Source organism: Ambystoma mexicanum, unplaced genomic scaffold, assembly GCF_040938575.1.
Source record: "Ambystoma mexicanum isolate Mex_15411 unplaced genomic scaffold, UKY_AmexF1_1 Mex_scaf46, whole genome shotgun sequence".
NCBI classification, from domain to species: Eukaryota; Metazoa; Chordata; class Amphibia; order Caudata; family Ambystomatidae; genus Ambystoma; species Ambystoma mexicanum.
Window position 1 is genome coordinate 325827 of NW_027182462.1, and position 12803 is coordinate 338629.

The following is a 12803-nucleotide window of genomic DNA, read 5'->3' on the forward strand; positions in this document are numbered from 1 at the left end:
AATGCTGTTTTATATGTGTTTGTTTTCTTTTAACTTGTGTTTAATTTCAGAAGAAAGAAAAAAAAAAAAGAAATATTTTTACCAAGCATGTTTTATTTTTGGCAAAAGGATGAAGTTAGTATTGTGCTATGTACTTAATCTGTTTATTTTCTATTTTGATTTAGACAATTAACATTATTTGGTCGGAGGTTCCGGGATCAGAGGCCACGGGAGACGATGAAGTCCTGGAGTCCCCTGGATGAAGACCAAAAGATGCCTGCCTCCAGGTGGAGGTGAAGACAAAATAACCGGAATGCCAAAAGAGATGACTACTGTGGATTCAAGATTGCCAAGATGAAAGAGTACTCGAATGAACCGAATAACATCGCTGGTCGGGACATACCAAAAGAGACAAAACAAAAGTTCCGGCATATGAAGTTCCACGTATTTATTATTTTAATTATTTATTTTAACTTGTTATATTACTTATTTGTTTTAGTTAGTTGTTTTATTTCATTGTTTTTAATTGACTTGGAAAATTTAAACTTAAAGTAATGCCACTTCCACTGAGAAAGCAAATGTGGAACATTTTATGAACTGATGGACTCAGATGAAATGTTGATTGCAAATTTTCATTGATGCACATGAATATTCATTTTGTTGGATTGCTATATTGTAAAAAAAATAGAACAAGTTGTTTTTAGGAATTGGCTTGGATTATAGCCAAGTTCTAAAAACAAAAGGAGGGTATATGTAAGGATATTTGGCGTGTTACAGTACAGAGTACAGTAATACTGCACAAGTAGCACATTTTTTTTTTTGCAGCACCACCACAAGGGTGCGGTGCATTGCTATATGGGTTACCAGATTAACAAGGAAAGACAGGCTATTCAGTCAAAAACGATTTTAACATATAAGATGCAAATCTATTTTTACAGTTAAAAGCACACGTGCTCATTTAAAAATGCACACTATTTTTCACCTGAAATGCCTATATTGCTAGAGACACATTTGAAAATTAACAGCTAACCTATTAACAATTAACCTGACTAATAAAACCTTATTTAACATAACCCACTAATAAAATGTGTTCTCCACTGCAGAATTAGGCATACTCTGAAAACCATTTAAATGCGTGTGCAGATTTTTTTCTTCTCTTCTCTGCCTGATTCTCCGTGTTTTTGTGCACAGTAACTGCAGGAAGAAGGAAGTCAGATTTGCAACAATTGCAAATGTATAAGCGAAGCTATTGTTGAAGAGTAGGAGGATGAGAGATGATGGATTTCATTGGGACACGTCATACAGAGGGCTGAGAGGAAAGTTTTAGTGGGCAGTATCAGGGAAAAAGACAGGCAGACATTTTCTGCACTATTGGGGAGAAGACCTGGCTGTGGGGCTCCTGACTGAATGCAGATTCCTGTGTCCTGCTGCAGTCGAGATTGGGGAGAGCTGAAAGCCTATCTGCAAAAGCTGAGAATTCCAGGCAATGACCCCGGTTTGAGAAGGCAAGCGTTCCTTTTTGCTGGAGTTAATCCAAGAGAGCCACATTCACAAAGAGAACAGCCAAAGAGAACAACTAAAAAGATAAGGTAATGAGAAGTGTGGGAGCTGAGTGTGTACGGTAATATGCAGTCAGTGTAGGATTCCTGTGCGTGTCTTAATCAAGTGCTAATGTTGCAATTTGAGTTCTGTTCTCCGCCACTCTCTTTGCAGTGTGTCACAGACAATGCTTTGACTGTACCATTTTATTTCTGTAAAGAATGAGATCGTGTTTAAATACAACTTTTATAATACAGAAAAATATTTGAAAACAGACGGGTGATGTTTATTGTTTACCATTACAATGCTGATGATGTGGGGAGATTTTTAAACAGTGCAATGGTCATTTTAAGACAGATGTGTGCATGTCAGAATCAGTATGAATAATTGTGAGTGACTGTAGCATAGCTTGTTGGAGGTACATGAGCCAACGGGAAGAGAGACTCTCTGAACATAGCTCCCTACCGTATATAAGGTAGTGGAAATTACCACAAGACTACCACATATAGCTCTCTGTCGTAAATAAGTCAGTGAGTTCGCCCATGGTGGCACACCAACACTATCACTGGAAAATGTGGTATTCCTAGAATGCAGGTCTGAGGTCTCTCTAGTGATCACACGAAAAATGTAAGCAAAGATAAGGGATTCTGGACATTGGGGCCACAAATAAAACAAGGGAATTATGCTCACCAAAATACCACCAACCACGTCTACCAAATATGCAGGTCTGGGTGCTGAAATAATGCATGTCCATTGTATTATTGTTGCACATGGCCAAATCTGAATACAAAGAGTGATTATTGCTAAGTTATTTTTCGGCGGTAATAAAATACCGTCAGGCCCCAAATCTCCACAAAATACCCTACAGGACTCACATCTCTAATTGAGGCTTGCTTACCTCTATACAAATGTGTTTGCTGGCTGTCTTTCTTCAACTGGTATGTGCAGTTGTGTCTGTCTTTGTCTTTCAACACGCCTGGCACGTTTACATTATCAAAGAGATGATTGTATGGAGATGGGGAACACCCCTCCGTTGCATTGTGAACTTGAACAGTCTTTTCACCAAAGCAGCTACATGCGACATTGCAAGGTTTTTGTCAGTCTTTGCCTGAAAACATTAGGCCTTCCTCTCGAACTCTATTTCACTCCTTCTGTGGAAGACTTCAATTATGAGGATGCATCCCGTCATAAAAGGTTCTCTGTAGATGGTGCAACTCTGGCTTCTCTTCCCCGTGCTTTTTGAAAATAATCCGCCCGAGGCCCTGATGAGGTTTGAACTCATGACCGCTGGTTTACGAGACCAGTGCTCTGCCACTGAGCTACAAGGCCACCTGCTGCTTGCTCACAGCCAACAACAGAAAGTGCAAAGAAACCATGGGTTTTACCTAGTTAGATCTCCAGGTATATGAATTTCTGGTTGTGTAAAAATGGCTGTATATCTCTGCATGTGTTCAGTACGTCATCATACATCTGATTTGCGAAAGCGTGTGTGCTTATGTTGGTGATACATTGTCGGTATGCGTTTGAGTATGTACTTTTACGGGTATGTATGTATTGAGTAGGATGCTGAACAGGTTCATGAGTTTAGATAGCAGGTCAGAATGATGGCAAAAGGAACATGTAAAAGGCAGACAACTAAAAGAAAAAAGAATTTGGGATGTAAGCTTGGGAATTTACTAACTGCGCTGATTTTGGCTCCTATAATAGTAAAGAATGGAAACCTACGAGGAAAGTCTTTGACTAATTTCATTCTCCGCCTGCACCAATGAACTTATTTTTACATCTCTATTTCCATATCTGTACTCATTCCTGTCTTTCACAGGGAGGTTGAAAGACTTTGGTCTATGTTTAAATGCAGACTATAAAGAAAAAATACGACGAAGGTGGGATTTGAACCCACGCGTGCAGAGCACAATGGATTAGCAGTCCATCGCCTTAACCACTCGGCCACCTCGTCTGTTTGGGAATGGTGCTCGAGTCCCATGCTTAAAGAAGAGATAAAACAATGGTGGTGCAAAGTCAGTGAAAAATAGATCATGTTTGTCATAGTAGAAACAAGATCGTTGACTCGTTCTTCCTTACCCGGCCATTGATAGATAAACACATCAAGTTGAAGTTCAGAAAAATATAACAAGAGCTCCTGGAGGGTTCAACACACTAATCCAGAGGAAGGTGCTTGAGCTTCCGTATGGCACACCATTAGTAGTAAAACCAGCATAACGCAAGCTCCAGTTTCCCAGTGTTTGGCATCATTCAACGTTTCCAGCCAAGATCAAAGTTCAGATGCTGCTGCTTCCTGTGATGTCATTGAATTTAAATAGTGAGTGATGGCAATAACCCTTTTCCAATTAAATTTTGCCACATCAACGTCCCTGAAAATAGAGAAAGGCGTGCAACCCAGAACCGCTGTACTGTTCAATAGAGTAAGGGCTTCACCGTGATCATCTGCATCTGTCATCACAAGATTATCAAGGTCTTTTTCTTGAAGAAATTAGGTCCAGAAAGCCGACCTTCCCCACAGACTATTCAGACACCTTGCGCTTGTGGCTTTGTTATAGGCCCGAATCCATTGGTAAAAGGTTGCACAGGTACAATGTGCAATATCAGTTCCTATTCAACAATGTTCAAGAAAATTACCATTTGGAGGCCGTGATGAGGATCGAACTCACGACCCCTGGTTTACAAGACCAGTGCTCTGCCACTGAGCTACAGAGCCCCTCAGGTTATGACGCATAACAGCAACACAACGAGCACACAACATGATGTTTACTGGGTAGACATATTTGAAGGGTGTGTGAGAATGTATGTATATGATTGTGATTTGACCTGTTTTTTTCTGGCCGATTTTTTGAGGAGCAGCTAATTTGTGCGTATTCCGCGCAATTTTAGGGTGACTAATGAGGAGATGTGATGCGTGAAAGTTGAAAAAAACATGTACATGGCAGCAGAGAGACAATATGGATATTACCTTTGCTTTTTTAAATTTCTATCCGGATTCTGGCTCAAAGGGTAGTCAAGCACAGCAGATTGCATTCCTGCCAGTAACACGACAACCTTGTTTGTGTCCTTCTTAATCAACTAACATGCATATTTTCACTTTTGTCTGTATGTTCTTTGAAAGCCAATGGCAATGGTGCTTAGAGCAATGCAGATGTTTAAAAAAGATTTCAAAAGTTAAAATCGACAAAGGTGGGATTCGAAACCACGCGTGTACAGCAGATTAGCAGTCCATCGCCTTAACCACTCGGCCACCTCGTCTACAGGGATTATGTTAGGCATTCAAGTCTTTACAGGTAATAACACAAACATCTTCAGAATAGAACCACAATGCGTTCCTTGTTGAGGTACATCCAGCCGTTTGCAGGAAAACTGCCTCACTTGCTGTTGAGAAAAATTCATCAAAGTCCTGGGGTGTTTATAGGCATCGCCAAGATGACATTGGGAGGTGTTTCAATTGACACGTGTTGAATATGAGGAAGAGCATCATGCTGGCTCCAGTGGCACTGCCTGCAGCATGACAAAAATGTAGAAGGGACATTTGACTGCACCATTGGCTGAACATCAGTGGCAAAGTGTATATCAGGCTAAAAGGTAAGCTCCAGTGGCACAATATGGGCACTACAAGGCACCCATAATTTGGTGTCAGCTAAAAAGACAATGCCAGAGCTTGTGGGTGCTTTTGTACACTTGTGTGTGTGTTTGTGGGTGTAGTTTCATGTCGAAAACCAAAACACAGCAGCTCCAGTGGCGCAATCGGTTAGCGCGCGGTACTTATACAGCAGTACATGCAGTGAGCAATGCCGAGGTTGTGAGTTCAAGCCTCACCTGGAGCAACTTTGGAACTTTTTACTAATTCACCTCAAAACTGAATTATTGAACCAATAAATGTTCTGGACATTTTTTGGTTCACCTCAAGGTTTCCTTGATTGTCAGTTAATGTTGTATGACAGCTCCTCTGCCTTTTAGACATGAAATACTCATTGCAAGTTATTTATGGGGTGTTTGCGCTTTAAATACAGCTACGGAGGGTTTTTGAAAATAGAACAGAAAATAAAAAATGTCAACTGTTATTATACTCCATTTTCTGCTGAGCACCACTTACGGAAGACATTTGTAAAGGTAGAAAAAGGGTTACTGGAGTAGGATCCAGGAGACAATATCAACTTACAAAGAATAATGTTGTCTATTTACTGCATTATCGCCTTTGAAGCAAACCTCTGAGAATAAATACCCTTTCACTAATCAGGCAGTCACTTTGATAAAATCAAGCAGAACAAGGATGCTGATAGGAACTCGCCTCATTTGCATATGGGCTAGGGCTTCTGGGAGCCATGAGAATTAGGAGTTGAAGGTTTTGCAGATCGAGATTGCTAAAGGGCTGGGCATTTGCACAGACCTCTCCATGCCTGATTGGTGCCGAAGGTTAGTTGCAAGTGGTCCCCTGCTCAGCCTACCTTACACAGGGCCATGCCCAGTTAGGCCCCTCAGGGCTAGGCCCGGCAGGGCTAAGCCCGGCGTTCGTCAGGCGAAGTGCCTGGACCCCTGCTCATCATACCTCAGAATCTGGTCTAGCTATTGCAGACATGGGGAATGGTGCTTATATCCCATTGACAGCGCCCACAAGCTGCATACTAATAGCCAATGATGTGTGAATGCGGTCAGGGTAGCAGACATATAGAACAATTGGGTGGGTTCGCTTCCGAACTGGATGCACAGGAGCAGGAGAGAATGGCTGTTGGCGATGTATGCAACTTGCTCTGCGTGAACACATCTACCGACCCCTTCCCCTACACACACGGGCACATACACACACACACACACACATAGCCATTGGAGCTATGCAGAGCTAATCAGAAAGATTGGTAATCATTAGAACATGAAAGATATGTGTTCATTTTTTATTAAACTTGTGGACTCCCGCAGAAACGGAGGGACTCACATCTCTAATTGAGGCTTGCTTACCTCTATACAAATGTGTTTGCTGGCTGTCTTTCTTCAACTGGTATGTGCGGTTGTGTCTGTCTTTGTCTTTCAACACGCCTGGCACGTTTACATTATCAAAGAGATGATTGTATGGAGATGGGGAACACCCCTCCGTTGCATTGTGAACTTGAACAGTCTTTTCACCAAAGCAGCTACATGCGACATTGCAAAGTTTTTGTCAGTCTTTGCCTGAAAACATTAGGCCTTCCTCTCGAACTCTATTTCACTCCTTCTGTGGAAGACTTCAATTATGAGGATGCATCCCGTCATAAAAGGTTCTCTGTAGATGGTGCAACTCTGGCTTCTCTTCCCCGTGCTTTTTGAAAATAATCCGCCCGAGGCCCTGATGAGGTTTGAACTCATGACCGCTGGTTTATGAGACCAGTGCTCTGCCACTGAGCTACAAGGCCACCTGCTGCTTGCTCACAGCCAACAACAGAAAGTGCAAAGAAACCATGGGTTTTACCTAGTTAGATCTCCAGGTATATGAATTTCTGGTTGTGTAAAAATGGCTGTATATCTCTGCATGTGTTCAGTACGTCATCATACATCTGATTTGCGAAAGCGTGTGTGCTTATGTTGGTTATACATTGTCGGTATGCGTTTGAGTATGTACTTTTACGGGTATGTATGTATTGAGTAGGATGCTGAACAGGTTCATGAGTTTAGATAGCAGGTCAGAATGATGGCAAAAGGAACATGTAAAAGGCAGACAACTAAAAGAAAAAAGAATTTGGGATGTAAGCTTGGGAATTTACTAACTGCGCTGATTTTGGCTCCTATAATAGTAAAGAATGGAAACCTACGAGGAAAGTCTTTGACTAATTTCATTCTCCGCCTGCACCAATGAACTTATTTTTACATCTCTATTTCCATATCTGTACTCATTCCTGTCTTTCACAGGGAGGTTGAAAGACTTTGGTCTATGTTTAAATGCAGACTATAAAGAAAAACGTGCAGAGCACAATGGATTAGCAGTCCATTGCTTTAACCACTCGGCCACCTCGTCTGTTTGGGAACGGTGCTCGAGTCCCATGCTTAAAGAAGAGATAAAACAATGGTGGTGCAAAGTCAGTGAAAAATAGATCATGTTTGTCATAGTAGAAACAAGATCGTTGACTCGTTCTTCCTTACCCGGCCATTGATAGATAAACACATCAAGTTGAAGTTCAGAAAAATATAACAAGAGCTCCTGGAGGGTTCACAACACTAATCCAGAGGAAGGTGCTTGAGCTTCCGTATGGCACACCATTAGTAGTAAAACCAGCATAACGCAAGCTCCAGTTTCCCAGTGTTTGGCATCATTCAACGTTTCCAGCCAAGATCAAAGTTCAGATGCTGCTGCTTCCTGTGATGTCATTGAATTTAAATAGTGAGTGATGGCAATAACCCTTTTCCAATTAAATTTTGCCACATCAACGTCCCTGAAAATAGAGAAAGGCGTGCAACCCAGAACCGCTGTACTGTTCAATAGAGTAAGGGCTTCACCGTGATCATCTGCATCTGTCATCACAAGATTATCAAGGTCTTTTTCTTGAAGAAATTAGGTCCAGAAAGCCGACCTTCCCCACAGACTATTCAGACACCTTGCGCTTGTGGCTTTGTTATAGGCCCGAATCCATTGGTAAAAGGTTGCACAGGTACAATGTGCAATATCAGTTCCTATTCAACAATGTTCAAGAAAATTACCATTTGGAGGCCCTGATGAGGATCGAACTCACGACTCCTGGTTTACAAGACCAGTGCTCTGCCACTGAGCTACAGAGCCCCTCAGGTTATGACGCATAACAGCAACACAACGAGCACACAACATGATGTTTACTGGGTAGACATATTTGAAGGGTGTGTGAGAATGTATGTATATGATTGTGATTTGACCTGTTTTTTTCTGGCCGATTTTTTGAGGAGCAGCTAATTTGTGCGTATTCCGCGCAATTTTAGGGTGACTAATGCGGAGATGTGATGCGTGAAAGTTGAAAAAAACATGTACATGGCAGCAGAGAGACAATATGGATATTACCTTTGCTTTTTTAAATTTCTATCCGGATTCTGGCTCAAAGGGTAGTCAAGCACAGCAGATTGCATTCCTGCCAGTAACACGACAACCTTGTTTGTGTCCTTCTTAATCAACTAACATGCATATTTTCACTTTTGTCTGTATGTTCTTTGAAAGCCAATGGCAATGGTGCTTAGAGCAATGCAGATGTTTAAAAAAGATTTCAAAAGTTAAAATCGACAAAGGTGGGATTCGAAACCACGCGTGTACAGCAGATTAGCAGTCCATCGCCTTAACCACTCGGCCACCTCGTCTACAGGGATTATGTTAGGCATTCAAGTCTTTACAGGTAATAACACAAACATCTTCAAAATAGAACCACAATGCGTTCCTTGTTGAGGTACATCCAGCCGTTTGCAGGAAAACTGCCTCACTTGCTGTTGAGAAAAATTCATCAAAGTCCTGGGGTGTTTATAGGCATCGCCAAGATGACATTGGGAGGTGTTTCAATTGACACGTGTTGAATATGAGGAAGAGCATCATGCTGGCTCCAGTGGCACTGCCTGCAGCATGACAAAAATGTAGAAGGGACATTTGACTGCACCATTGGCTGAACATCAGTGGCAAAGTGTATATCAGGCTAAAAGGTAAGCTCCAGTGGCACAATATGGGCACTACAAGGCACCCATAATTTGGTGTCAGCTAAAAAGACAATGCCAGAGCTTGTGGGTGCTTTTGTACACTTGTGTGTGTGTTTGTGGGTGTAGTTTCATGTCGAAAACCAAAACACAGCAGCTCCAGTGGCGCAATCGGTTAGCGCGCGGTACTTATACAGCAGTACATGCAGTGAGCAATGCCGAGGTTGTGAGTTCAAGCCTCACCTGGAGCAACTTTGGAACTTTTTACTAATTCACCTCAAAACTGAATTATTGAACCAATAAATGTTCTGGACATTTTTTGGTTCACCTCAAGGTTTCCTTGATTGTCAGTTAATGTTGTATGACAGCTCCTCTGCCTTTTAGACATGGAATACTCATTGCAAGTTATTTATGGGGTGTTTGCGCTTTAAATACAGCTACGGAGGGTTTTTGAAAATAGAACAGAAAATAAAAAATGTCAACTGTTATTATACTCCATTTTCTGCTGAGCACCACTTACGGAAGACATTTGTAAAGGTAGAAAAAGGGTTACTGGAGTAGGATCCAGGAGACAATATCAACTTACAAAGAATAATGTTGTCTATTTACTGCATTATCGCCTTTGAAGCAAACCTCTGAGAATAAATACCCATTCACTAATCAGGCAGTCACTTTTATAAAATCAAGCAGAACAAGGATGCTGATAGGAACTCGCCTCATTTGCATATGGGCTAGGGCTTCTGGGAGCCATGAGAATTAGGAGTTGAAGGTTTTGCAGATCGAGATTGCTAAAGGGCTGGGCATTTGCACAGACCTCTCCATGCCTGATTGGTGCCGAAGGTTAGTTGCAAGTGGTCCCCTGCTCAGCCTACCTTACACAGGGCCATGCCCAGTTAGGCCCCTCAGGGCTAGGCCCGGCAGGGCTAAGCCCGGCGTTTGTCAGGCGAAGTGCCTGGACCCCTGCTCATCATACCTCAGAATCTGGTCTAGCTATTGCAGACATGGGGAATGGTGCTTATATCCCATTGACAGCGCCCACAAGCTGCATACTAATAGCCAATGATGTGTGAATGCGGTCAGGGTAGCAGACATATAGAACAATTGGGTGGGTTCGCTTCCGAACTGGATGCACAGGAGCAGGAGAGAATGGCTGTTGGCGATGTATGCAACTTGCTCTGCGTGAACACATCTACCGACCCCTTCCCCTACACACACGGGCACATACACACACACACACACATAGCCATTGGAGCTATGCAGAGCTAATCAGAAAGATTGGTAATCATTAGAACATGAAAGATATGTGTTCATTTTTTATTAAACTTGTGGACTCCCGCAGAAACGGAGGGACTCACATCTCTAATTGAGGCTTGCTTACCTCTATACAAATGTGTTTGCTGGCTGTCTTTCTTCAACTGGTATGTGCGGTTGTGTCTGTCTTTGTCTTTCAACACGCCTGGCACGTTTACATTATCAAAGAGATGATTGTATGGAGATGGGGAACACCCCTCCGTTGCATTGTGAACTTGAACAGTCTTTTCACCAAAGCAGCTACATGCGACATTGCAAGGTTTTTGTCAGTCTTTGCCTGAAAACATTAGGCCTTCCTCTCGAACTCTATTTCACTCCTTCTGTGGAAGACTTCAATTATGAGGATGCATCCCGTCATAAAAGGTTCTCTGTAGATGGTGCAACTCTGGCTTCTCTTCCCCGTGCTTTTTGAAAATAATCCGCCCGAGGCCCTGATGAGGTTTGAACTCATGACCGCTGGTTTATGAGACCAGTGCTCTGCCACTGAGCTACAAGGCCACCTGCTGCTTGCTCACAGCCAACAACAGAAAGTGCAAAGAAACCATGGGTTTTACCTAGTTAGATCTCCAGGTATATGAATTTCTGGTTGTGTAAAAATGGCTGTATATCTCTGCATGTGTTCAGTACGTCATCATACATCTGATTTGCGAAAGCGTGTGTGCTTATGTTGGTGATACATTGTCGGTATGCGTTTGAGTATGTACTTTTACGGGTATGTATGTATTGAGTAGGATGCTGAACAGGTTCATGAGTTTAGATAGCAGGTCAGAATGATGGCAAAAGGAACATGTAAAAGGCAGACAACTAAAAGAAAAAAGAATTTGGGATGTAAGCTTGGGAATTTACTAACTGCGCTGATTTTGGCTCCTATAATAGTAAAGAATGGAAACCTACGAGGAAAGTCTTTGACTAATTTCATTCTCCGCCTGCACCAATGAACTTATTTTTACATCTCTATTTCCATATCTGTACTCATTCCTGTCTTTCACAGGGAGGTTGAAAGACTTTGGTCTATGTTTAAATGCAGACTATAAAGAAAAAATACGACGAAGGTGGGATTTGAACCCACGCGTGCAGAGCACAATGGATTAGCAGTCCATAACCACTCGGCCACCTCGTCTGTTTGGGAACGGTGCTCGAGTCCCATGCTTAAAGAAGAGATCAAACAATGGTGGTGCAAAGTCAGTGAAAAATAGATCATGTTTGTCATAGTAGAAACAAGATCGTTGACTCGTTCTTCCTTACCCGGCCATTGATAGATAAACACATCAAGTTGAAGTTCAGAAAAATATAACAAGAGCTCCTGGAGGGTTCACAACACTAATCCAGAGGAAGGTGCTTGAGCTTCCGTATGGCACACCATTAGTAGTAAAACCAGCATAACGCAAGCTCCAGTTTCCCAGTGTTTGGCATCATTCAACGTTTCCAGCCAAGATCAAAGTTCAGATGCTGCTGCTTCCTGTGATGTCATTGAATTTAAATAGTGAGTGATGGCAATAACCCTTTTCCAATTAAATTTTGCCACATCAACGTCCCTGAAAATAGAGAAAGGCGTGCAACCCAGAACCGCTGTACTGTTCAATAGAGTAAGGGCTTCACCGTGATCATCTGCATCTGTCATCACAAGATTATCAAGGTCTTTTTCTTGAAGAAATTAGGTCCAGAAAGCCGACCTTCCCCACAGACTATTCAGACACCTTGCGCTTGTGGCTTTGTTATAGGCCCGAATCCATTGGTAAAAGGTTGCACAGGTACAATGTGCAATATCAGTTCCTATTCAACAATGTTCAAGAAAATTACCATTTGGAGGCCCTGATGAGGATCGAACTCACGACCCCTGCTTTACAAGACCAGTGCTCTGCCACTGAGCTACAGAGCCCCTCAGGTTATGACGCATAACAGCAACACAACGAGCACACAACATGATGTTTACTGGGTAGACATATTTGAAGGGTGTGTGAGAATGTATGTATATGATTGTGATTTGACCTGTTTTTTTCTGGGCGATTTTTTGAGGAGCAGCTAATTTGTGCGTATTCCGCGCAATTTTAGGGTGACTAATGAGGAGATGTGATGCGTGAAAGTTGAAAAAAACATGTACATGGCAGCAGAGAGACAATATGGATATTACCTTTGCTTTTTTAAATTTCTATCCGGATTCTGGCTCAAAGGGTAGTCAAGCACAGCAGATTGCATTCCTGCCAGTAACACGACAACCTTGTTTGTGTCCTTCTTAATCAACTAACATGCATATTTTCACTTTTGTCTGTATGTTCTTTGAAAGCCAATGGCAATGGTGCTTAGAGCAATGCAGATGTTTAAAAAAGATTTCAAAAGTTAAAATCGACAAAGGTGGG

The 12803-nt window shown here is 42.1% G+C and overlaps 9 non-coding genes across 9 annotated transcripts; 2 read left to right on the forward strand and 7 right to left on the reverse strand.

Moving 5' to 3' along the window:
* Positions 1-2775: 2775 nt before the first annotated feature.
* Positions 2776-2847, reverse strand: TRNAT-CGU (transfer RNA threonine (anticodon CGU)). The gene has a single exon. It is a non-coding gene; the product is annotated as a tRNA-Thr (tRNA).
* Positions 2848-3393: 546 nt separating this feature from the next.
* Positions 3394-3475, reverse strand: TRNAS-GCU (transfer RNA serine (anticodon GCU)). Its single transcript has one exon. It is a non-coding gene; the product is annotated as a tRNA-Ser (tRNA).
* Positions 3476-4162: 687 nt separating this feature from the next.
* TRNAT-UGU (transfer RNA threonine (anticodon UGU)) lies at positions 4163-4234 on the reverse strand. The gene has a single exon. It is a non-coding gene; the product is annotated as a tRNA-Thr (tRNA).
* A 1022-nt stretch (positions 4235-5256) lies between these two features.
* TRNAI-UAU (transfer RNA isoleucine (anticodon UAU)) lies at positions 5257-5351 on the forward strand. The gene is made up of 2 exons: positions 5257-5294; positions 5316-5351. It is a non-coding gene; the product is annotated as a tRNA-Ile (tRNA).
* A 1488-nt stretch (positions 5352-6839) lies between these two features.
* On the reverse strand, positions 6840-6911 carry TRNAM-CAU (transfer RNA methionine (anticodon CAU)). Its single transcript has one exon. It is a non-coding gene; the product is annotated as a tRNA-Met (tRNA).
* Positions 6912-8197: 1286 nt separating this feature from the next.
* Positions 8198-8269, reverse strand: TRNAT-UGU (transfer RNA threonine (anticodon UGU)). The gene has a single exon. It is a non-coding gene; the product is annotated as a tRNA-Thr (tRNA).
* Positions 8270-9291: 1022 nt separating this feature from the next.
* TRNAI-UAU (transfer RNA isoleucine (anticodon UAU)) lies at positions 9292-9386 on the forward strand. The gene is made up of 2 exons: positions 9292-9329; positions 9351-9386. It is a non-coding gene; the product is annotated as a tRNA-Ile (tRNA).
* A 1486-nt stretch (positions 9387-10872) lies between these two features.
* On the reverse strand, positions 10873-10944 carry TRNAM-CAU (transfer RNA methionine (anticodon CAU)). Its single transcript has one exon. It is a non-coding gene; the product is annotated as a tRNA-Met (tRNA).
* A 1309-nt stretch (positions 10945-12253) lies between these two features.
* On the reverse strand, positions 12254-12325 carry TRNAT-UGU (transfer RNA threonine (anticodon UGU)). The gene has a single exon. It is a non-coding gene; the product is annotated as a tRNA-Thr (tRNA).
* Positions 12326-12803: the final 478 nt, after the last annotated feature.